General features: G+C 35.3%; 1 pseudogene; it reads left to right on the top strand.

Annotated features, from left to right (window-relative positions):
* The window catches only part of LOC105718786 (zygote arrest protein 1-like), a 783,937-nt pseudogene that overhangs the window by 57,760 nt on the left and 700,308 nt on the right, over nucleotides 1-25,869 (top strand).

Here is a 25,869-nt window from a genome sequence, read left to right as displayed (position 1 = left end):
ATATTGGTCAGTAGGGTCACATTCTGCAGGAGTAGCATAAATATGAAGGATATAAAGCAATTCTCTGCATTGGATTCCATAACACTGAAGAGAGCAGTTAAATAGGAATAGGGTCAGATGACTGAGGTGAATTGAACAAAGCCAAGTTCAAAATGATGTGACACATTTACCAACTGAAGGGGGAGATGCTGAGATAGAGAATTGTATCATAGAAAATCCAAAATTCAATCTAAATTGAATTATGCAGTGAATGTTGCTACACATAAGATAATGCCTGGATAATGCATCAGTATTCAAGTGAAACTGATTCATCATCTTCATTTCATATTTTTATAAATATTAAAAGTTTCTTAGTCACAAGTCTTATAAACCCTAATCACCTTTGAATCTTCCCTTTTACTCCACAACCAGTTAGGATCAAAGGCGGCATGCTGCCTGCAATAGAGCATGCTTTAAATTAGATATGCATTCCAATTTCAGCTCTAAAATTCACCAGTTTAAAACCATAATTTAGTATATCTGGGGTTATTTTCCTCATGTGGAAGATGAGAGTAAAAATATGTCTTTCAGTGTTTTTGTGAGGTAATAGTAATGTGTGGAAAGGAACCCATCATAGTATACAGCAGTTAGTAGATACCCAAAATCTATTGATATTTTTTCTCATTCTCTTTAGTTTTTGCCTGTATATCAATGACATCTGAATCAAAATTTTGTTTTTAGTTCTATAATGAATTCAACCTGTTTGAAAGTGGATTTAGGGAAATTAGTTAAAAGATTATTTTAATAGTTCTGGCAAAATACAAATTACTGAGCTAAAACAGACATATATCTACTTATTAGATACTTCCATCTGCTTGTCCCATCTGACAGCTAATTTTGATATATATCTAACTTAATCAGCTAATCTTCCCACATAATATTTCTATAATCTGTTGCACATCTCCATCCCTATAATTTCATTCTGCAATTTTTTATCTAGTCGCTTTCCTCCTTTCTAACCATATATTCAGTACTTATCTAGCCCAATATACACTAGCCTTATTTTTAGTTGCTCAAACTTGTCTTATATTTTTATATGCCTTTTGTTTTGAATGTCTGTCTTCCTTATCTACCTAGCTAACAGTTTTCTCATCTTTCAAAATTTGGGAAGTGACATTTTCTAAGAGTATCCTCAATGGCTCTCTATCCTACCTATGGATAAATGATGTGTTTTTCCCTTTTATTGCTTTAGACATCATGTACACTACTCTGTTGAAGCTTTACTCATATGGTGTTTAGCTCTTTATTTCAGTGTCTTTTACATTCTTTAATGATACTTTATATTTGTATTGTTTGACTTTCAATAGATGCTTCTTGAAAAAAAAGGTATTGATTAACATACATCATAGAGTAGGGATTATATAATATGACCCAACACAAAATTATTTTAAATTATTAATTATCTCATATGGTCACAACAGTGAACCTAGCTTTGCAATTCGGATAATTCATTTTTATAAAGAATTTGAATAAATTATAAAGGGCCCTTTAAAGTATGACCAAAGTACACAAAGTAATCACTAGATTCAAATGAGGAAAGATATAATGAGTTAGTATGGACCAGTTTCGAAAAGAAAAGGATGCTAACCCACTGCAACTATTTGAAGAGATTTATAAAGGGAATTGTATTTTTTCTTTTTATCATCCATCTCCAGAAGAGATAGAATAAGAAAAAAGCTTAAATTATATTAAGAATTTGGATTAGCACTCTGAAGAGACCATTATCTGTGCATAGTTAAAAGTAAAACAAGAATATTTTATTTGTGCCAACTTTTAAAATAAGATGAAAACCCTAGAATTAAGAAATTTGTTCAGAGAGCCTTCAGACTTTTCCTGACTAACAAAATAAGTATAACACAGAATATAAGAATTAAAGGATATGTTAATATATACTGTGTTTGTTCCTTTTTACTCATATCGTAAGCAGATTACTTTGTGCATATGACCAAAAACAATCAACAAATAAAAATATTATGCACATATTAAGGGTACTAGTCTCAGTTTAATTACCTACTTATAAAATAGCCATTAACTCCACAAGCTCTTAGCATGTAACAGGGTTTGTAAAAAATAATGAATACTTTTAGAAACCAGAGTATAAACACAATTATAACATAGTACTTTTAAACTGAATTTCCTTTGTGTGTGAACAAGTATTTCATGCATTGAAAAATAATCAAATGCAAAAGGTCCATAATAAATTACGTTTCCTTCCCACGGCTATTCAGTTTTCTTCTCCAACAGCATACCTGTAGGATCAAGTGCAGTTTCTTCTGGGTTGCAGAGAAAGCACTATTATAGTCTTGTGTCTGCCCACTTTTCCAACTCATACTAGTTTAATATATATTCTCTCTCTAGTAATATGTATACCCCCCACCACACATCTGCACTTGTTTTTTGGCTTCATAAAATATCTCAGAGATAATTGTCTATCAGTACATACTGATATGATTCATTTTAAAAAATGTTATTTCATTTTACAATTGTACAATAATTTATATTAAATGAAATCACTTTCATTTACATTACAGGCTTTCCCAGACCATAATGCAAATGAGAGAAGCTTCTCCATTTCTATTGATATAATCTGGTGAACAAATGAATATACAAGTAAAGACCATTTACTCAGAGCATGTAAGCCATTCTGAATATTTATTTTTCAGTAGGATCCACCAGAAAACATAGAAGAGCTCCTTATGAGTGATTATATTTTGGGCACATATCAGATTATTCTAAAGTAATGGATGTCTCTAAGTAAATTTTAGACTAAATTCTTCCATGTGCTATAAAATTTTCAGAACCTTCCACTGTGGGATCTCTGAAAGATTTAGCAATTAAAATATAATATAATACTAGAAGGATATTGGCCATATTCAGGACCAGTTGGATAGGTAAAACCTTAGTAGAAATTCCTGTAGTATTCTGGGAGGAGGCAGAAAATGACAGTTGAGATTCCTCTCCTCCCCACACCCCACATCACCAGAGAGAACCAGAGTAATAGAACTTTGACAAATGATGTCACCTTCCAGGGCTAAAGGGAAGGCTGTCACTGGGGAACCATGATTGTAATCCATTGTCCCTGTCTGGAGCATTAAGAGGGAGGTTCTCCAGTGTCAGGAACAACCATTTTCTCTCTACGCTGTGAAATCTATGCTCTTTATCTTGTTCACCATCTCTTTTGCTTTACTTGTTCTGTAAATACTGTAAGTTGTGTTTGATGAAACTTAGTCATTATCTGGAAGTTTCAGAGTAGGACTCAATAGTGGTATTGTTTAAGACTGGTACATAAAGCAAACAGAGATGAAGTAGCTCAGAAATTCAAGAAAGAGTGCTGTTTTCTTATGTCCCAGTTTGCTAGAAACCTCTCTGCTGTACTGGAGCTTTCCTCTTTCCCTTCCTAGATCTGATCTCTGAATGTTTTACAGTCTCCATTTTTTTTATGCTCAGTTCTATGGGTCCATCAATTACTGAGTCTACTTTTGCTGTAGGAAGTATATTAGTAGGAAATGCAGTGAAAGTGAAGAGACCCATGGTTTACAAATAGCTACAGTCCTTAACCTGAGAAGTAGAAAGACATAAATAACTCAAAACCTAGGCTTTCATAGAAAACACCTAGGTAACATACAGAAGTTTCACTAAAAGGGACAACTGACTTTAATTTTCATTCCTCCATCATGAGAGTAATAGTCTAGAACCAAGATAGTCAGGTCTACTGAGAGGGCACTGGAAAGCATATCATCCTGTTCATGGCGAGAGGACCTATGTCTTTGATGTCCATGTCCCAGGCATAGCATACACAGGATTCAAACAGAAGTTGCCAAAGAACAAAACCCTAGATGATAAATGGAATAAAGGCATATTTTTAAATTAACACCAATTATAAATGAATGGTAGTTCCTTCCAGAATGTTGAGAATTTATTCTTCAGGGAAAAAGATGAAAAGTAATGTATATGAGAGGAAGAGAGACTTATGATAGGTAGAACATAAATCAATGAATGCCTAATAACTGTAAATGGAAGTGGAAGTAGGGGTTTAGCCTTTTAGCCCAACTCTTTAGGCACTGGAGGTGTAATAAAGCAAAGAATATCAAGACTAGATGTCATCAGTGACAAAAACTGGCAACCCCTTTTGCCTAACTGATGACCTAAAAAGTAATTAAAAGAATAAACTATCAAGTGATGATACATGTAAAATTCTTCATTCTAGTGTTCTGGAGTAGAGCTAAACAAGATTGTGCAATTAGAGGGCCTGTATTTGTCAGGGTAAGGTTTGTGACCAGAAGTTTTGGCTGGGCCTTGGGTTTTCTGAGGATGAGCAGAAAGAGCATTATCAAAGTGAATAAGATCTATGGAAGAAGCTCTAGGTAAATCACAGATTCAGAATTATGCCAGTTACCATGCAAACTCAAATACATAAAAATGTAGTCCTTGGGTCAAAAGTAAAAGAAAGTAGAATGTAGGAAGTATAGGCAGGAAGTGGAGTATGGATGGGTGGAGGCAAATGGCTTAGTCTGTAAGTCTTTACTGAGGAAGGTGGAGGATGAGGCAACTTTCTGTACAAATTCAAAACCATGGGCGCTGGACAGACAAAAAGGACTTCTTTTTTTTCAAATTTTGGAAACACATAAATTTTGCAACCAACTACACCAATTTTTCTAAAAAATACTTTATTTTTTTCTGTCTAATTTTTCTCTTTTCTCCTTTCCTTTAGTTCCTACTTAGTTCTTTAGAAATGAAGTCACAGGCTGGGCGTGGTGGCTCACACCTGTAATCCCAGCACTTTGGGAGGCCAAGGTGAGCAGATCACCTGAGGTCAGCCATTTGAGACCATCCTGGCTAACATGACGAATCCCTGTCTACTGAAAGTAAAAATTAGCTGGATGTGGTGGCGCATGCCTGTAATCCCTGTAATCCTTGCTACTTGGGAGGCTGAGGCAGCAGAATCACTTGAACTTGGGACGTGGGTTTGCAGTGAGCTGAGATTGTGCCAGTCCACTCCAGCCTGGGTGACAGAGCAAGACTCTGTCTCAAAGAAATATTAATAATAGAAATGAAATCACAGGTTTTTACTTTCTCTTCATCAGACACTCCTTACAGGGCAAGTTCATCCAACTACGGGCTTAGATGTTTCAGAGCAGAACTCTCTCTCACCAGAAGGTTGCCTCCCAGAGATAAGAGCTAATTTATAACCCAAGTATGCCGGCTATGAGACTTCCTCCTACTTGGAGAGTTTTCAGCCACCTTCACAACCTATTTACGCCTATGAAGATGCCAATCTGACTGCCCCATAAATAAGGCTAAAAGTATGCACATCCCCTACCTGCCCAATTCTGCCCCCTACCCTTTAAAGGTGTCTGCTTGGCTGGGCGCCATGGCTCATGCCTGTAATCCCAGCACTATGGGAGGCCAAGGCAGGTGGAATACAAGGTCAAGAGATTGAGACTACCCTGACCAACATGGTGAAAACCCATCTCTACTGAAAATACAAAAATTAGCTGAGCATGGTGGTGTGTGCCTGTAGTCCCAGCTACTCAGGAGGCTGAGGCAGGAGAATCGCTTGAACCCAGGAGGCAGAGGTTGCAGTGAGCCAAGATTCCGCCACTGGACACCAGCCTGGGTGACAGAGCGAGACTCCGTGTCAAAAAAAAAAAAAAAAGTACCTGCTTTATGCTCCAAAAGTGAAACTGTACACTTAAGACAGGAAAGGTATACTTCTTCCTTTAAACTTCAGTGGGATGAAAAGTCACTTTATACTAGACCTCACTCTTATGCGAATAGTGTTTATTCTGCAAGCAGCAAGCAGGTAAACCTGTGCTTCTATTACAATTTTGGTAGCCCATGTAAGGTGTGCTGAATGTCCTCGGTAATTCAAACCTGTCAGTCCGGTTCCACTACAAGGTAAGGTGTGGGGTTGCCTGTGAATGTCAGCTGCTCAAGGTTAGTGGACCTCACAACAGGAATGTCAGGGAACTTCTTAGCAGTTTCCAAAAATGCTTTTGTTTTAAGGGCAGCACAGATGTCTGCTGCCTCCAACACTTTGCTAATGCAAAGAAAGTTACTTCTGAAAAATCCAGCAAACTTTGAAACTGGGCAAATTGGTCAGAAGGCCCAACTACCCTCTGAAACTTTTTGGGGTATTCTGGGGCCCTGCTATATTTAAGAGTTGGCTGCTAGTGACACCATTTGAGCACTTGATGCGTTTATATTTGTTTGTATGTGCAGTGCCGTAGGAGCTTTGCTTGACTTTTACTTAGTTGCCTCTGAAACCATTTGGAACGGGGGAGGGGAATTCAGAACCTCATACAGCAGACTCCTTGACTGGGGACTTGTTTGGAAATAAGCTGTTTGTTTGTGTGTATGAATGTATGACTTTATTTATGGGTACTGATCCTTTTCTTTACTCTTTACCTTCAATTTCATCCTCCTGACTCTCTGGGAAAGCTACCTACCTGGTTTACTGAGACTTTCTCTGAGAGGATATAAATGAGAATGGTTGGAGGACCTAACTTGCACTGTGTGGTGGCTAGAAGGCTTCTGAGTTTCCTTTGGTCCCTTTAACTTTGTTTTCTCTCTTACAATTCACTTGTAAAACTGGTTCCTATACAGAGGCCTGCCAGGCTATGTCTTCCTCTCTCTTATCTGCCTGCTTTAAATTTGCTGTTATTAAGCTGCTGGTACTGAGATAGGACTCATTATTCGTGGTTTAACTAGAATGCAAACATTAGAGACTTGTTTGGAACTGAAGGAAAAATGGTAAAAAGAGGTATTTGTTTGTTTGTTTTTTAAACAACCCTAGAAACTGCTTTACCTGGATTTTAGTTCACAGCTTTCATTGGATTATATGTTAAGGCAAAGTTAGATATATAGACATTCCAATTACAACAAAAAGTAGTGTTCATTCAGCTTTTATAAAGTGGTGAGTTGTATATTTATTTTGATGAATGAGACTAATTTGATATTATTAGTTCAATAAAAGTACCTAAATCTGAGTTATTGACAAAATGCCCATGTGTTTTACTTGAAGTTTCTTGCTTAAAAAAAAAAGGAAATAACTTTAAATAATGACCATCTTTGTGTAGTATCTCAGTTTTCAGAAGTAATCTAAAACAGTTAAAAAGGAGAAAATGTAGTACATATAAGTGAAATAAATGCTTTTAAGTAAACTTTTTATATAATGTAAAATCTTAAAATCATTTTTGGATGCTTGTTGAATGCCTAGGTCATTTTTGATTGATAAAGGTTTAGTATATGGGAAACATGTTACAAAAATTGTGGAATGACTCTCTATAAAATATTAATATCTGATAGGCAGTTTAGGATTTCTTGCTTCCCGGGTTTATATAAAATATGCCAAAGAAGATGTGTCCATATTGAGAAAAAGAATAATTTCATCTAATTCAAAAGTTGGAAATGCTAGCTATTTGTTCTGGCTAAAACCTGACACTAATGGAATTATTAAAGATTATTTCTTCTGCCAACTCTGTAGTTAATTTCTATCTCTCATTTCATTATTAATTTAGTTAACTTAATTAAAGTTGACATACAGGCTATTATGTATACACATATTGTTTTAAAGCCCCTGCTCTCCCTGTAAAAACTTCTCAGTCAATGGAATTCTGATTCTCTGTTTATTCATATATGTTCCTCCTTCCTTGTGTATCCAATCTTTTTCTGCACCCTACCAGATCTACTTGTCTATTTGTATGTTTATATGTGTTGTGTGTGATGTTTCAGTATCAAAATACATGAAAGAGTTCTAATTGATTGTCTTAAAATTTATAAATTGGCTTAAACATATTTTCTAAGAAAAACATAGAAATTTTAATGCCTTTAAGTCATGTAACTCTAATAAACTTTCAAAAATAAATCCAGCTTAAAGATTACTGATAACTTAAAATAAAAACATCTTCAAAATTTAGACATGTGGTCTAAAACAGGTCAGATATTGTTTGTTATATGCTTTCAGGTCATAAGCTGCTTCTATGACTTTTAATTATTTGACTTCACTGTTTTGTAGCCACTAGATTCTAGGTAAGGCCTGAGGATGTATGGAGTTAGCTTGGTTCCCTGGCTAATCTGGGAAGAGGCAGACATTGTCTGTAGCTCCTTCCTTGTCCTGGTCTGTACAACCTGATGCATGGTTAAAAGTACATACTTTACTAGGTTTTTTTACCAAATTTAAGTTTCTAAGAGTTAACATCGTAATATGTAATTAAGACTTTTGGAGAAACAGTTTTACAAGTAAGGTGTATAAGAAAAGTAGAATGCATTTTGTTAAAAGGTTATAATAAGGCATGGTAATATAATTTTTGTTAAAGAGAATATAATTTTGTCTTGCTCAGAAGCTCTTAAAGATTGTCCTAATCTAGAAGAGTAATAAGGAAAACCTGAAGGTTTAAACAATTTGTAAAATATTTGCGAAAATTTGATATTGTAAAACAAATTATATGGGTATGAGCAAGTTGGCTAAAATTTGAAGGAGATTATTTAGTTTCTCTGTAACATATATATTAGAATAAAAGCACACTGATCTGGGGTCAGAATCTGGGCCCATGTGTCTGAATAACAGGGTTTTCTTAGAGAACTGATCTGCTGGTTAACAGAAAATCGTAAAGGGTTATAGGTTTATGATAATTTTATCTTATAGTTACACTAATTAAGATTGGATAGATTTGTTTATACAGGTTTTTGTTTTGTTTTTAGAATTGGGTTTAATATTAATGGCACATTAATGCAAAGGTAAAATTTGGCCTTCTCTTTTGAACAAGATTTTTGTGTAATATTAAAAGTTAATGAAAGACTTCTGTTTGAGTTTTGAATAAATGACAGAAAAAGAGTGTAGAGAGACAAATAAATTCAGTTCAATTCATGGTGTCTTCATTGAGTTTTGTTTGGAAAGTGGAGTCTATCCTGTATAAATGAGTAAAGATTTTTTCCCTTTTACTTATAGTTACCTGGAATTTTATTTTGTAATATCAAGTGTTTAAACCTTTGATATTTGACAAACTTTCCAAAGTCAAATTCTAAATTAAGCCTTTAAAAAGTTTTTAATCTGGTTAGCCCTTTTTGATATTAAGTTCCTCAAGGTCCAAAAGAGACATATTTGGCTTATTTGGTATACTAAAACCATATGAGAAACATTGTGAAATCTAAAATTGTGTTTAGGTTTTTTTGTTATATAAGTGTTTTGTTGTTGTTGTTTGAGACATATATATATATACATATGCATATATATACACACATATATATACATATATATATGTGTCTGTGTGTGTGTTTGTTTGTGTGTGTGTGTGTGTTTATAGAGACTGCATTTCACTATATTGCCCAGGCTGCTCTTGAATTCCTAAACTCAAGCAATCTGTCCACCTCAGCCTCTCAAAGTCCTGGGATTATAGGTGTGAGCCACTATGCCTGGCACATGTAAATATGTTATTAGCATGTGTTCCAAAATTTTATGAAGTTCCTATAATTCTGATATGTCTCAGTATGTTGTCAATCATAGTTATGATTATTAAATTAAATTGTTATATGTCACAGAGATGACCACACTTTACCCGTGGCTGTCCTCAGACTTTTGCTATACATAATTGTTATTTTACTGTATTTCTTTTCAAAGGCAGTGTTATAATCAACTATAGGACTCTGACAGGTGCTGCTGAGTGAAGATTCTGATAACTTTGGAGATTGTAACATTGTAATAGAGGAAAAACTTCCACAACTCCCATAGAGAGCTAACGTGTTCATGAATATCAAGCAGAGTAGGAGTTATTGCATAGCCTGCACTAATGGAAGATCAAAATAATCTTTTTGTGACTTCTTATTTGAAGCATTGTTAATTCTTTTGTTTTACATAGTTCAGAAAAATATTTATTTCTTATGAGCTATTTTCAGCCTTTAACAATTTGGTAAAGTTCATTACTGTAAGCAAAATTTGGAGCATATTTCTTTCTCTCTCCCTAAATTTCCTAAAATTCGAAGACTGTTTGTTAGTATCCTTAATTTATGGCAATACAGTTTTTTGCATAAGGTCAATAAGAATCTGCTTTCTTTTGTAACAGGATATCATTGGAAACTGGTTATTTTACTGGTGCTTTGACTGGAATGGCATACTTTCATACATAAACAGACTGCTTTAAAGGACCAAAATTGACTTATAGAGCCAAATAAAAGTCCTTAGGAAAAACTGACCTTATACTTTGTCTACACAGACTTTATACTGCGTTTCCTGACTATTGGTAAGTAAAGAATTCTATTTTCTGACAGCCCGGGAGCCCCAAGTGATCTTGGGACCTCAAGATGGGAGGAATTTCCTCAGTGCACACAAGTATTTGCAGGCACAGATAAGTCCATAACTGAACTCAAGGCTTTAAAAAGTTTGCACTGAAAACTTCGAAGTTTCTACAAAGCCAATTTTAGAAAGACCCTATATGGCAAATAATTATTCTTGCTGTACTTTATGAATAACAAGGCTAAAACTTATTTTGTAAATCAATTTGTCTTATTCTGATTTCCCTTTAGTCAAAGCAGGGACTAGAGAGAGAAAAATTATGTTTCAGAAAAAAACTGTAGTATTCCTTTTGTTAGATTCTAGTTTTGTCCATTGTTTTTGAGTTTTTTAAATCTTTTTACAATTTGGACTATTCCTGAATTGTTTCTGGGCTACAAGTCCCTAAACTGGTACTTTCAAATTATTCTTCCATATTTTCTGATTTGAACTCAATAAAATTATTACTAAATTATTCCTTGTAACACAGGTGAGAAAATTGTATAAGTCTGCTACCACCTTCTTCCTCTGTAACTAAAGATGCTTTGAATCTAATATCTGAGTAAATTGTGCCCAACATTAGCCTTTGTTTTTTTCTCTTTTTCCATATAAATGACTCTTATTAAAAATCTGTTAATCTTCATCGCATGCAGAGGCCTAGCCCATTTGCAGTGCCACCTCCTGGGTGGGATGCAGCTATTTAAACTGATCTATTCTCAAGAACTAGACAGAGCTATGACTACCTTCATGAGTACTTGTAGCTCTTCCTGTAGCCTTTTTAAAATGTAGTTAGCAAACCTGTCAAAGTTTGAAGTGGAGAAGCTACATAATTAAGACTGTTGTCTATACCTCACAGATAATTTGAGAAATGTCTCAGATAGATCTGTGAGATATTCACCAACAAATCAAAGCTAGGTCTGATTCTACATTGTTGCTGGATCAATGGATAACATTCTGGTTCACATCAGAATCATCCTGGTAATGGAAGATGCTTATAACTTTGGCCTTAGTTACAAAGTTAGGAATACTTATCTGCTGCAGATTTTACTGATGTTGCACCCTCTATATGGGGTTGCAAGATAGGGTTTCCCAGAGACTTACAGACCTCACATCTTAATTCTCCAACAAATTAATGTGTAAGTCTGGGTACTTGTGAATATTTCCAACTCCAAATAAATCAATTTCATTATGACACCTAGTGACTATAGCCCCTTTTAGCCAGAAGTAGCCAAAATAAATATAACACCCAAATCCCATAGAAATGAAATGGAACTTGGTAGTGGGGAATTGTAACTCAATACCGCCATTTTTGTAAGAGATAGTTTAATTTTTTTTCTGTCTCTCTCTTCTTTTCTCTTTCCTTCTTTTCCCTGCTTCCCACTTAGCTCTTTTGAAATGCAATTATAGTTTTTAATCACCTCTTTGCCAGGTGATCCCTACAGGGTAAGGTCATCTAACTATGGGCTTAGAAGCTCAAGAGCGGATCTCTCACCTACCAGAAGGTTGTTTGGAGAGATAACAGTAGATTTATAAGCCAAAGTATGCCTTCTATGACACTTTCGCTCACTTGGAGAGTTTTCAGTCACCTTTACAACATATTTCTGCCCATGAAGATGCCAGCTTGACTGCCAGATAGGTAAAGTACCAAACTGAGTACATGAACCGCCCCCCACCTGCTCACTTCTGCTCCTGTGTAGGCTCCCTTTCTGCTCCAAAAGTGAAGCTGCACTCCTAAGGCAGGAAGCCTGTACTACTTCTCCTAATTTATCTTTGGAATAAAAATCACTTTATACCACACCTCATTCTTTTTCACTGGACTCTGTAAGTGGTAAGCAACTGAACCTGAGTTTTAGTAACTGAATAATTTGAAGAATTACTTTAGATATAGATAATAAAAGGATAGATGACCATTGTGTTGAGAATGGATCTGTTCAGAACTTGTGAGAAAGGAAGATATAATAGGACTCTGTGAGGCTTGTGCAATAAGGCATAACTTTGTGTGACTCATAGAAGAGGATTGGCTAGGAGGAAATTGACTTAAGCTCTTCTACCCAGGATGCTTCTGTTGGCTTAAGAAGAGAGACAAACACTTTCAAAAACAAGTTACATTTTAGATATTACCCAATAGATCTTTGTATGTGGAGAGATTAATTAGGCTACATGGTAAGTATTCTTTGGAAATATAAACAGAGGCCCCTGGTTCACCCTGTGTCCTACTGTGTTCATTTTTCCCTTAAAGTTTAGAATGTTCAAAGTCTTCTATCTCTTGTCTGCTCTTATTTTTTTTTGCTTTGAAAGATTTAACATTTACTGAGTATAAATTTAATATGAAATTATAAATATTGGTCACAACTCAAATAGGTCATATTGGTGAGGAGGTAAAAGTAGGGGATGACAGGTGGGTGTGGAATGTGACTACCAAGACAGCTCCCCAGTTGCCTGGACTGTGGTTATTTATAGAACCTATTCTTCAGCACTAGTACATTCTGAACAATGGGGTGTTTGACCAGTCTGTTATTCTTCTAGATGCTGGATAGTTTTGAATGATATTGAAGAGAGCTGAGAAAGGTGAATTAAAATAGATGCTTAAAATTGAATTCTAAAATATGATGAAAAATGTTTAAGTCTTTATGAATTTGAGAAAAATGAAAAATTTAAGAAATGTCTGATACAAACTTGAGGGACAGTATTTTTAAATAAATTATAAACTTAACAAGTTATACTTTTGAGAAATCTTAGCTCAGATGCTGAAGCCAATAATAAAGTTGAGTACAGTTTAAAGTTGAGGAAACATGTGTAAGAACTCTGTGGGATATAATTAATCCAATCTATAAAAAGTGTTCATAGTCTAGTCTGAGACAGGGTTAATTTATCTGGATGACATTGTGGTAGAAAGCAAAGTTTTGGCATGATTGTATAAGTGCCTTTGGATGGATATAAAGCTATTAAAAATAAATTAGATAATAAGTGTGGAATATGCAACATGGATTGTTTTGAGGGACTCCATTTCCAGATTCTGAACTTTTATTAATAATGTTTTATAAAACTGTCTTAGAACTGGCCTTCATTCACATTAGGGGTTTTTGCACTTGGTATGCAAAGGCACAATACCCCACCTATCCCAAATCTTACAATGTTACATTGGGTTATAAAATCATCTTGGAGACAAGAGAATAATGTGCAAGTGTTAGCAATGATTTGGGGGAAGCTTCCACTAATGACTTTCCAAGGCACTCTAAACAACTGAGCTTACAGATTTTGCCTGTTTATATATTTTTCTTTAAGAGTGAAGCTTATTCCTTATTATAATGCACCAAATTATTTTCCTTTAAAAAACAACTTTATTCAGGCTACATATCACATAGTAGAATATATGTAATATATAGTAGATATATATAGCATATATATATATAGTAGATATAGTAGAATATATATACTATATATAGTAGAATTTATACATAGTAGAATATATATATAGTAGACTATATATATATTTTATATATATGAGAGTTCAAGCAGTACATGTTGTTCAGTGTCTGACATTTCACTTAGCATAATATTTTCTCCAGGTTTATCAACAAGGATGCTAAACCAGAAAGCATGTAAAAGAATATATCTGACTGCTATAGGTAAACATAAAAACAAACATTTGATATTGTAATGCATTAATGGTAGCACTTAAAATCACTTTTAACAGTAGTAAAAAAATTTAAAAGATAAAAGTAGTGAGTATAACTATAACCATAAAAATTTGTTATTATTGGAAACAAAATATAGAAATAAGTAAAATCTAACATCAATTTCATAAACTATGGTGAGGGGGAGTAAAGTGTAGAGTTCTTGTATGCAGTTGATGTTAAGTTGTTATCAGCTTAAAACAGATGTCAGAACTATAAAATGTTTAATGCAATCCAGATTGTAACCACAAAAATTATATATTAGATACACAAAAGATAAAAAAAATGAAAGCATACCAATACAAAACATCATCAAATCACAAAGAAAGAAAACTAAAGAAGAGAGGAATGAGAGAAACACAAAATAGAAAGAAAGCATTTAACAAAATGACAAAAGTAAATTCCTACCTACCAATAATTACTTTGAATGAAAATAGACTAAATTTTCCAATTAAAAAACACAGGGAGGCTGAATGAATTAAAAAACAAGACCCAATTATGTGCTGTTTACAATAAGCTCACTTTAAATTTAAGGACACAAATAGGCTGAAAGTGAAGGGATAGAAAAAGATATTCCATGCAAATGGTAACCAAAAAAGAGCAGACGGGACTATACTTATATCAGACAAGTGGAATTGAAGACAAAATAGTACTGAATTTCTAATAGAAGCTATAGAATCTACTTACTTTAGTTCCTTTAAATGAGTAACTCATAATGAGGGATGATTTTGTCCTCGGGGGACATTTGGAAACATTCTTGGAGACTTTTTTTGTTGTCATAAATGTATGTATATGTATATGTAAAGAGGGAGAGGGAGTGCTCCTGGCATCTAGTGGGTAGAGACCAGGGATGCTGCTAAACATATTACAATGCACAGTCCTCCCTTCCCTAAAATATCAATAGTACAGAAATTGAGAAACACTGTTTAAAATGTAAGTAGATTACTTTTTGAAATACTGCATTTTAAAAAATGCAGTAGATAAAATCCAAACATTGGAGGCTGAGGCAGGAGAATTGCTTGAACCCAAGAGGCGCCGGTAGCCATGAGCTGAGATCGCACCACTGCATTCCAGCCTGGCGCCTGGCGACACAACAAGACTCTTGTCTCAAAAAAAAAAAAAAAAATCCAAACATAAATAAATTAGTTATTATAGTAAAAGTAATTACTCACTGCATTTATAAAATGTTTAATATATTATATCTTTTATTTCAAAATAAATTCATTTAAACTTGAGATAAAAAGTAGGTATCAGTTTAATGATATGAGGAGAATGAAGGTTGTCACTCTTCCTGGAATAATAATTTTCCTTTAGAGGGTATAATGGCTCACTCCCTCACCTCTATCAGCAGTTTGTTTAAATGTTTTATTTCTAATAAGATCCTCCCCAACCACAGTATTGAAAACTATAATCTATTCTTCCACCAACTCACTCCTATCTCCCTTCCCTGCTTTATTTTCTATATTATTTATAACCAACTAATATAATGCCTATTTCACTATTTTATTGTTTTCTTTTCTTCCTTCTACTAACATTAGCTCTATTAGCGTAGAGCTAGTCACCTTTTATTCAAAGTTGCATTCCCCAGAACTAAAAAATACTTGACACAAAGCAGGTACTCAACAAATATTTGTAAACTGAATGAAAAATTGCATTATGAATGGAAGAAAGCTTTGAAAAGAATTCTAAACAGCCATTGGATTGTAGAAGACAGTGAATAGGAAATGGACATGGGAGGAATATAAAGATTGTGGACATTCTCTTTCAGGTTCTTGATGGAGTATGACTGAGCTTGATAGCCAGTAGATGCCACTCAGAATTTTAGACTATTCAGTGAAACTGGACCTGCTAAAGACTGAATAACAAATCATCTAGTGCTGATGAACAGGCCTAACAGAAGGGACAGACTCTGAAATGAAGAGAAACATTGGCGATAATATAAGGTTAAAGGAAAGCTCTGGAGAGAATTAATGAACATTTTACTTTAGCAGGTAAGTCACATCACTTGAATTGACACTTAAAATATATCCAAATTTTAGCATTTGTCATCAGTCATTTTGTATAGTGAACAGGAAATATATACTCCCTGTTGACAAGGTTTTGAATAACAGACCAGCCCATATAGTAACAAGTTTCTTGATAACCAGGCTTTATATGGAAAGAGGTAGATCTACCACAAGTATTCCAGAATTGATTGACGAGGGGAAAAGTTGTAGGACATGCCAGGTGATGAAGGAATTTCATTAGTAATGGAGTAAAAACTTTTAAAATTTGGAAATACTTGCCAGTTTGTGATGGTCCAGTCAGAATACTTTGTGCAATCTGTTATGCAGTAAAGGAGACCCATTTGCATACAGCTTCCTGCTGCGAAATTTCACACAACCAAGCTGGTTAATTAAGACATACTTTTATTGTTGAAGCCATTGATGTGACTGAAGAGGCTACCAAGGTCACTTTTTCTGGGAGACTCTCATTGTTTGATTGGTTGTTTGATGGAGTTATTAATTCAATCATCGTACATTAATTAGAAACCGATTTTGTACCTCTCAATAGTGTGTCATGCTTAAGAACCAAGATTTTAAACTTAGACAAAGTTGGATCCAAATCACGCTTCTTACACTTAACAACTGAGTTCTTTGAAAATGAGTAAACTTCTGCATCTTGGTTTCAACATCAATAAAAGGGAGTGAAGCATAGTTACCACATACCCTGTAGGAAGGTTTTTTTATTTTTTATTTTTTGTTTTTGGCATTGATTAATTTATTAGCAGATCTTTTTATTTTTTTAAAAAAGTCTATATTAGCTAACTAGTGCATTTTTAATTTTTTTAAATTAAATTTTATTTTACTTTAAGTGCCAGGATACTTGTATAGATTTGTTACATAGGTAAACATGTGCCATGGTGGTTTTCTGTACCTATCAACCTATCACCTACGTATTAAGCCTCATATGAAGTTTTAAGGGGGACATTGTGTATAAATTTGGCACACACTGATCTCAGTATGTACATCAATATGGTTTTGTTCTGCTTCACTAAGGGAATAGAGATACAAGGGAGACTCCTGAGGACCACCCCACAACTGACCAATAGGTAGGGCTGAGAAGTATTTTTAACAACTTAAGTGTTCTCTCTGAAAATTCAGACAAAATCTTTAAGTCAAAGTGAAATACTAAGAACTGTGCATGTTAGATAAAAGAGGTTATGTTGTGTATTTTTAAAGTCTGTGCCAAAAGGGAAGTCTTCACAAGATAAGCTATGTGGCTATGTTAGATAAAGTGAGCTGAGAATCTTCCTTGTTGAGGAAGTGATCATTCATGAGCAAAGCCATATTTAAGCTAGTCACCACTGTAAGTCTCCAAACAGTAAAACAAAAGGATGTTTCTCTTGTGCCAGCTGGATATTTCCATTTGGAGATGTATAGTCTCTATGGCTGTCTTCTTGTCTCTAGCTCTCCTTCTCTCTTTATCTTTTATAATTACCACAATTTCAACCTCTATTATTACTGCCCTTTTTTACACAAAAGTATACTTTTGAAACATTAAATGAGCCCAGGATAAATTTTTTTTTTAAAAATAAACAATTTATGGATGGAATTAGAGGCAGTGGAGATTAGACTGACCACTTCTTACTAGAAAAACTCCAAACAACATACAAACAAACCCCAATACCACGGAGCCCTGATATTTGCCATAGAATGTCCCTGGGGAAGTAAGCTAGAAAAAAAAAGAGTGGAGGGCTTTAATTGGCACTCAGATTTTTAACACAGCTACACTTAGTTCCTTTAGGAAAGTGTTGGATGAGAGGTTGCCAATCAAGTCTTGGTTTGAATATGGTTGGCGTTCCAGTCTTCAATTGTGGAGACTCACTGACAATCCAATCGGGAAGGCATAGCTTTACTTACTGCTATGGGCTATGTTGGCTGCACAGTTTTTAAATGACCTTGAAGTAAACACCAAAGAACAAGGAAAAGGTCATAGTAATAAAAGCTACTCTTCACATTGGAAATATGTGCTAAGCCACATGACATCTAGGGTTGAGAATGTATAAATCCTAACCCAGGATAATAAACCTTACACTTAGTTTGTCACAAGGGTAGATTTTGGATAACAGGAGTTCATGTTTAAAAATTTTTTAAGTATCAAAAAACAATATTGTATCTTGTGCATATAACTTTGGGTAGCCCAGGAATTTTAACAATATTTAATTATTTCATTCCATGAACACCAATATCTTTCCATTTATTTGTTTCTTCTTTATTTCATTAATGTTTTATAGTTTTCAGTGTGAAAATAGTTCACCTCATTAAATTTATTCCTAAATACTTTATTTTTATCTATATTACCATAAATGAGATTGTTTTCCTGAAATTGTTTTTGGATACATTGCTATTTGTGTAAATAATTGCAACTAATTTTTGTTTGCTGCTTTTTTATCATGTCATGAATTAATTTTACAATCAGTAACATTAAGATATCCTAAAAATTCCCCAAATGTTTGGAAAATAGACAACATATTTCTAAATAGCCACTGTGTCAAAGAAATCACAAAGAAATTTAAAAAGTATTTCTAACTGAATTATAAATAAAACAACATATGAAGTTTGTGGGTTACTGCTAGGACATTTCTAAGAGAGAAATGCATTACATGTGTATATTAGAAAAGAAGACAGGTTTACATTCATTGATCTAAGATCAAAGAATAGAGAAAATAAATAACAAATTAGGGAATGTGGAAAGAGCTTTTAGTGTGGGCAAATAGTTGATGGAGGGGACTCCAAATGAGTATTCACAGGCTGGGTGAGGACAGCTGGGTTGATTTCTTGATTTGACACTCATCCAATATAAATTCCTCCACTTTCAACTGTCTTTCTCTCTCAACTCCCCTCTCCCGCCTCAAGCACATTATTTGTTTGGTGAGCCATATAGGGTATGGAAGCTATAAGATCTCCAAACCCAAGTTAAACTGGACATGCCTTACAGTACACAGAGTACACAGAAAGTCTGGTTTATTTAAAAATCTTAGCTGCAGTAAGTCTGCTATAAATCTCAGGAATATTAGATATGGAGAACTGACATGAAATGCCAGAAAAGAGGAAGTGTTCTTTTAAAATGATGTAAAAGGCTAGGCACATGGCTCACTCATGTAATCCCAATACTTTGAGAGACTAAAATAAGAGGGTTATTTGAGGCTGGGAGTTTGGAACCAGCCTGGGCAATGTGGGGGACCTTATCTCTATAAAATCACAAAAATTATCTGGGTGTGGTGTCCCATGTCTGTGGCACTAGCTACTTCAGAGGCTGGGGTAGGAAGATCACCTGAACCCAGGAGTTGGTGGCTGCAGTAAGCTATGATCCTACCACTGCACTCCAGCCTGAGTGACAGAGTGATACCCTGTCTCCCTCTGCTTCCCGCAAAAAGATGTAAAGTCCTCATGAAATATGGAAATATGTATAAATGGACTATGTTCTAGCAGTCACTCTATGGAATCTACTTTTTAAAGCAAGAGACCCCTAGGAAAGGCTGTAAGGTAACTCTTGATATTCACTCTCAACCAGCAATCTCCAACCTTTTTGGCACCAGGGACCAGTTTTGTGGAAGACAATTTTTCCACAGATGGTGGCAGTGGAGGGTGGGGCAATGGTTAAGGGATAAAACTGTTCCGCCTCAGGTCATCAGGTTAGATTCTTACAAGCAGCATGCAACCTAGATCCCTCGCATACTCAGTTCACGATAGGGTTCCCACTGCTGTGAGAATCTAACCCCTCTGCTGATTTTACAGGAGGTAGAGCTCAGTTGGTAACGCTTCTATGCCCACTGCTCACCTCCTGCTGTGCGACTCAGTTCCTAACAGGCCATGAGCCAATGCTAGTCCACATCTGGGGTTTGTGGACCCCTGCTCTAGGCAATAATGCTCATTTAACTACTACTCTGTTAGACTCTCTTTGTGTTGTTTTCTAATTATATTGATTTTCAAAACTGTATGATTCAATATTGTGGATTCCTACTCAGATTTCCCATTGTTCGGTAGTGATTACTCAGAAAAATGATCCATGGGTTGGAAATTAGGGAAGAAAGCTGGTACCTGGGAAAGTAAACAGTGACATTTCCTAAAGACTGGTATGCAAGAGCTTTTCTATGTTGTCCTTGTAGCTTCTACATGCTTTCTTGAAATAATTACTTAAATCCCCTTGTTTTCCAATAGAACACTTGGGCCCATTTTTTTTTTTTAATGCTTAAGCACTGCATTGTGAACAGGATTTTTAATGTTAAGAGAAATTTCATCAAGAAACCTTATTCCAGAGAAAAACCCCAAATAAATCTGTTCAAATTGTACTCGAACTTCTACAAAAAATTAATGACAATATTGGACTCTATGCAAATAAGGGAAATTGTGGAAAGAAGGTAAACACAGGTATGGGAACCAGGAAACCTATCTACACAGTCCATTTTGCAGACATTCAGATCTATTTTTTAACTAGACAGAGGAGGAAAGCTTAACTACCTGCTAGAGCTGTATGTCTCAGACTTCGCAGACATCATTTACTTGCAATACAGACCAGAGAAAGGGGAACACAAAAGGAGAGCCCACTCATTCCAGAGTGTCACATTATATTGAATGATGAATGTAAACCTTTTTATTGTTCCATAAAATATTAACAAACTTATAGTAATGGATTTTCATTATAGACATATTCTAAGAGAAAATAAGCCTAACAAAAAATAACATGGTGTTGTAGGAGGATTTTAGATGTGGTAGATGTCTTAGTAGGGAGTGAGAGTTGTAAATAAGAGTATATTTTCAGATAGTAAACAGAAGGTGCCTATCACTATTATAGTTGAGCTGTGCTTCCCACTCCTATATTTTTTGTTTTGTTTTTCCTGCAAGTGAGAGGAGAAGTATACATTTTAGAAATAATATCACATTTTTGATGTTTTTGTTTCCCCTTTTATAGCAAGAGATAGTGTCAGTATCAGTGTCTTTCCTGTATTATTTCTGTCCCTTGCTTTTACTCTTTCCTAGATTTGTGACGATTTTGTTCAGTTAGTGCTAGTTATATGGTAAATATTTTATTTATTTATTTTTTTGAGACAGAGTTTCACTCTTGTTACCCAGGCTGGAGTGCAATGGCTCGATCTCGGCTCACCACAACCTCCGCCTCCTGGGTTCAGGCAATTCTCCTGCCTCAGCCTCCTGAGTAGCTGGGACTACAGGCACGCGCCACCGTGCCCAGCTAATTTTTTGTATTTTTAGTAGAGATGGGGTTTCACCATGTTGACCAGGATGGTCTCGATCTGTTGACCTCGTGATCCACCCGCCTCGGCCTCCCAAAGTGCTGGGATTACAGGCATGAGCCACCGCTCCCAGCCATGGTAAATATTTTACTCCGTAGGCTATATAATCATGGAAAAAATGTGTGTGGTGGTGTTAAGGTGAATTTTAATCAGGAATGTCAGGATTTGAAGCAGAATGAGAATAGGATGAAAAGGTATTTCATCCTATTTCAGTTTTCAGTTCCTCTGTGGTCTGGATGACCAGGGACTGCTTAGTATTGAAAAGGGAAACTTCATTTTGCTCTACTCTGATCTACTCCTTTTCTGCACTGGACAGATGGCTTTATCCATTGTTTACACTAGTATTTTGTGCTATATTTTGTGGCTGTTAGTGCTTTTGATATCTGAAAATTAGGACATTAATTTAGAGGAAAAGATTTCAAGTGAATTCCCCAAGGTCTGGGAAGAATAAATGTACATGTACATTTTATTAAACTTTAGAATTTCTTAGCTAATATGAACAAAAGTGTCTTAATTATGTGAGATAGATTAGCAATTGAGGAAATATGTTTAAGTTTAAGTAAACTTTTTGAAGTTTCTTGAGGAAAGGAAAGACAAACTTAAATAATTGCTTTTTAGGAGATAAACCTGTGCATCAAAAAATACACAGATAATTAGAAAACCCTGATAAAACGTTTCAAACTCTAAAAAGTTATTTGGGACTTTTTGTTTTGTCCTCTGTGCCTTAGATTTTCAGTTTATGAAATGGAATGAATATTGTTTCCTTCATAAAGTCATGTTGTAGATTGAATGAAACAAGGCTTGTAAACTACTTAGAGTACCTGGCAGTGGACATAGACTCAGTAAAGGTAACCAAAGTCACTTTTTATTATGCTTTCTAAAGAAAATATAGACCCTGGGAAGATTACAGACTAGTTCTTCATAAATAATTATAATATAAAACAGATAAAGTATTTCCAAGAATTACACTTTCTATTGAAAATTAAGCTACTTAACTGAGTATAGTGGTGGGTGCCTGCAATCCCAGCTACTCAGGAGGTTGAGACAGGAGAATTGCTTGAACCTGGAAGGTGAGGTTGCCATGAGCCGTGATTGCACCACTGCATTCCAGCCTGATAACAGAGTGAGACTCTCTAAATAAATAAATAAGCCATAGATTAAATATTGAGAAAATAAAACCATACTACATTTAGTATACATGCATACGAAAATCATATGTTAGAGAACATATAATAAATACTTAGTTGAAGTTGAACTAATTAGACAAGTAGAAATTATTGTCAGTATATTTGAAACCTGTGGAAAAATATATAGGAAATAATTTATTCTTGACATACTAAGCTGATGCTCCTTCCCCACTCTGCAATACACACACAGAGACATAGTTATTGACAAGAAGAAAAGTCACAGGTGAACAGTCACAATGTGAGATGACTCCTGGGGCAGATGCACTGTGATGTATCATCCACTGATCACTGAAGCATCAAAGGAGGATGTTTTTTTCCTTGCATCAGGGACTAATCCTTTACCTCTCTAGCCTGCAGCTTCTCTTTGTCAGTGTCACTGTCTGTCAGTGTTTCTACCTGGCCTTTATTGTTCTCTTAACTATCTCTCCCTCCCTTTCCTACTGTCTTCACTTTTGTCTGATAATTTCCTTTTGTTTTTGTTTATGATAAATTTTGGGGTCCATCATAATTTGGTATTTTTTTAATAATAGAAATTAAGCTATGCAAGACAACAAGTTAAGGAAAATTCAATGAAGATTCTAGAATACCTGTAGCAAGAAATAAACATGTTGTTGACTGAGGAATATTCTGGCTCTCCAGTCAGATCCTGGCCCTTTACATGGAGTGTTTCTGAAAGGGAAAAGGGTGAACCGGAATGAGCTGTGTCTCAGGAGCAAATAGGTGAGATAGCCAATATCATCTTGCAAGACATCTCCTAGAATGAATAGAGGACAGCCTGTGCCAAAACTTGTCTTGGTGACTAGAAGTCAGTCACAAATTAGATTCCATTTTACAATCTACTATGAGCAAGAAAGACTCCAAATGCTATCTCTCAAGATTGCATTAGAAAGGAAGAAAAATCTATCAGTCTAGGACTAAATCTGGTAGCTAAAATTTATCCTAAAATGTGTATAGAGATGTAGTTTTCACCAAGGGACAAAAGTTTGTAGCCCAAAATGTTCACAAAACTAAGAGCACGAAGTACTGTATCCATAACTATAAGATATCTTTCTCTTTCATTTTGTATTGTGAATATTGCTGTCTTTCTGCTTGTGAAAATTCCACTTCACTGGTTTCCTATTAAAGTTAAACTTAAGTGGGGTGCTCACTTGTAGGTTCGATTGGAAGAAAATTTCATGATTGGGAAGGATGACAGGAGTTCAGTGAATGATAAAGTGCACAAATTATAGTCTTTACCTTTAGTAGAAAGACTGTCTCTTCATTTTCTCTTTAGGACTTCCAACATCTCTACAATATCATTTTATATACAGGTTAGGAATTTAAGTCTGATAGAATAAAAGTGAATTTGTAGATTCTTGAATTGTAGTATTTCTAAATGATCATTAAAAGGCAAATAATTACTAATTTTAGGAAGAAAAGACATAAGGGAAATACATTTTAGACCAGATGGTGTATAGTAGCAATCAGTATTCTTTATAGACATAGATAGCAGGTCTTGATAAGCAGATGTGGCTAAGCCTGTTGCTTCCTCTGTTTTTGTGAGAGTTGGACCCCTTGCAATAAATGTTACATGTATAGAAGACACAACAATCTTTCAGGCCACATTGATGATTGAGAAATAGCATGTAAGAAAGGGGAGAGCCCCATTTAGTGCTATTATCATGCAACTCAGCAAACATTTTTTCCTTGAAAAAATAATCTTGAAGCAGTAACTGGGGCACTCAGAACAACGTGGGACAGAAAAAGCATTTGTTATGGTAGTGGAACTGGTAATTTTAAATATTGCATGGGTGTTGTAAGGCAAGTATGTCTGAATTTGAAAATAATTCTGGTGTCAAATTTTGATGAAATACAAGACAAATAAAATGGATAGGGGGTGATGAACTAATAATCACTCAAGTCTCATTCAAATGCTAACGAATTAAGTATGTTCATGCAAGCAAACTTCTAAGTATTCTCCATTCATTTCCTGGGTTAGACCGGAGGAGTGGCAGATCCAGAAGCTATGTTATTAAAGAGAACCCCTGTGAACTGCATCAAGGTAGAATTAAAGGCCAGAGGTATGGTGTTAAATGTCAACAGTATAAGAAGGGAGTGCACTATCAAAGAGGGTTGAATCTGAGCTTTGTAGGGGAGCAAATTAGTGTCACAGAATATTTCATAAAATGTTTTGATTCCTGGAAATTAAATTATGGGACCTTAAACTGATGTCAAAGGGGTCTTAAACAACTCCCATGTTCTAAAGAAAGCATAAAGTAATTTGGACCAGTCATCTTCTCAGGACTTAGTAGTCTGGATCAGATTAACTCTTCCACTCAAACTGCTGGATTTTATGTCCTTTACTCTGCTTACGTGAGACCACTAAAGAGTCATCAGATTTTTCAAAGAACCCCTTTGAAGTCCTCTGGAAGAGTCAGGAAGGGGTGAGTGGCTTGTGATACCCTTTCCTGCTGTGGAAGAGGAGGAGCATGTTTCCCACCCCAAGCTAAGTGAATGTGGTTCTGAGAGAATGGTTTAAGAGATGAAGAATGTCTGAAAGAAAGGGAGACTGACATTTAATGTCCCTTTGGAAGTGTTCTTAGGAAGTAATTTGCTGATATGACTGACATATATGCCTTTTGGTACAGCCATGTAGCAGTCAGAATCTTACCCCCTGGTGATGCAAAAACATGTGAGTTTTTGTGGGTCCATTGGATCTTGGAAGAAGGTGACTTTGAGTGGTTCTGCAGGCTCCTCACCCAGGAAGACTGCTTCTTGAGATAATGGTTCTGTCAAAGGCATTGGAACCAGAGTGACTCTATTTCCAATAGGGCCTTGGTAAAATGAGAGTGAATCCTACTGGGATGTATTCCCAGGAGTTTAGGCATTCTCTAGTCACAGGATATTTACAGTTAAGGAAGCACGTTAATAATATTTACTGAAGAGACCCTGGACTTAACAGACGCAGCCAATATCAAACCCAGGAAATGTCCTGATGTCCTGATATTTTAAGAACAAATGCATTCTTAATTTAAGAATGATTCACTTTAAAGATAATCATATAGGTTCTTACAGAAGAGAGTGGTTACACAAAGATCAGCAAACCTTTGTCACAAACCCTTGTAGTGGAGCACATCTCCCCCATGATTTTTTGTTTCCTGTTATATATAAACAAGCATTGTACCTAAAGTGAATGCATTTCTTCTCTTGCTTTTGGGAATGCCATGCTCTGTCTATGGAGCTGCCATTCATTCATTCCTTTACTTTCTTAATAAACGGATTTTCACTTTACTCTGTGGATTCGCCTTGAATTTTTTCTTGAACAGCATCCAAGAACTGTCTCTTGGGGTCTGGACTGGGACCATTATATAGTAACAGTTCTATCAACAGAGGCTGGAGCTGTGGCAGAGAGTGGAAAGAGATTAA

This window comes from Aotus nancymaae, unplaced genomic scaffold (genome assembly GCF_030222135.1).
Source record: "Aotus nancymaae isolate 86718 unplaced genomic scaffold, 86718_ANA_hifiasm-v0.15.2.pri h1tg000003l, whole genome shotgun sequence".
NCBI lineage: Eukaryota > Metazoa > Chordata > Mammalia > Primates > Aotidae > Aotus > Aotus nancymaae.
The sequence above is the reverse complement of the archived record's forward strand: the minus strand, read 5'-3'. Positions and strand labels throughout refer to the sequence as shown.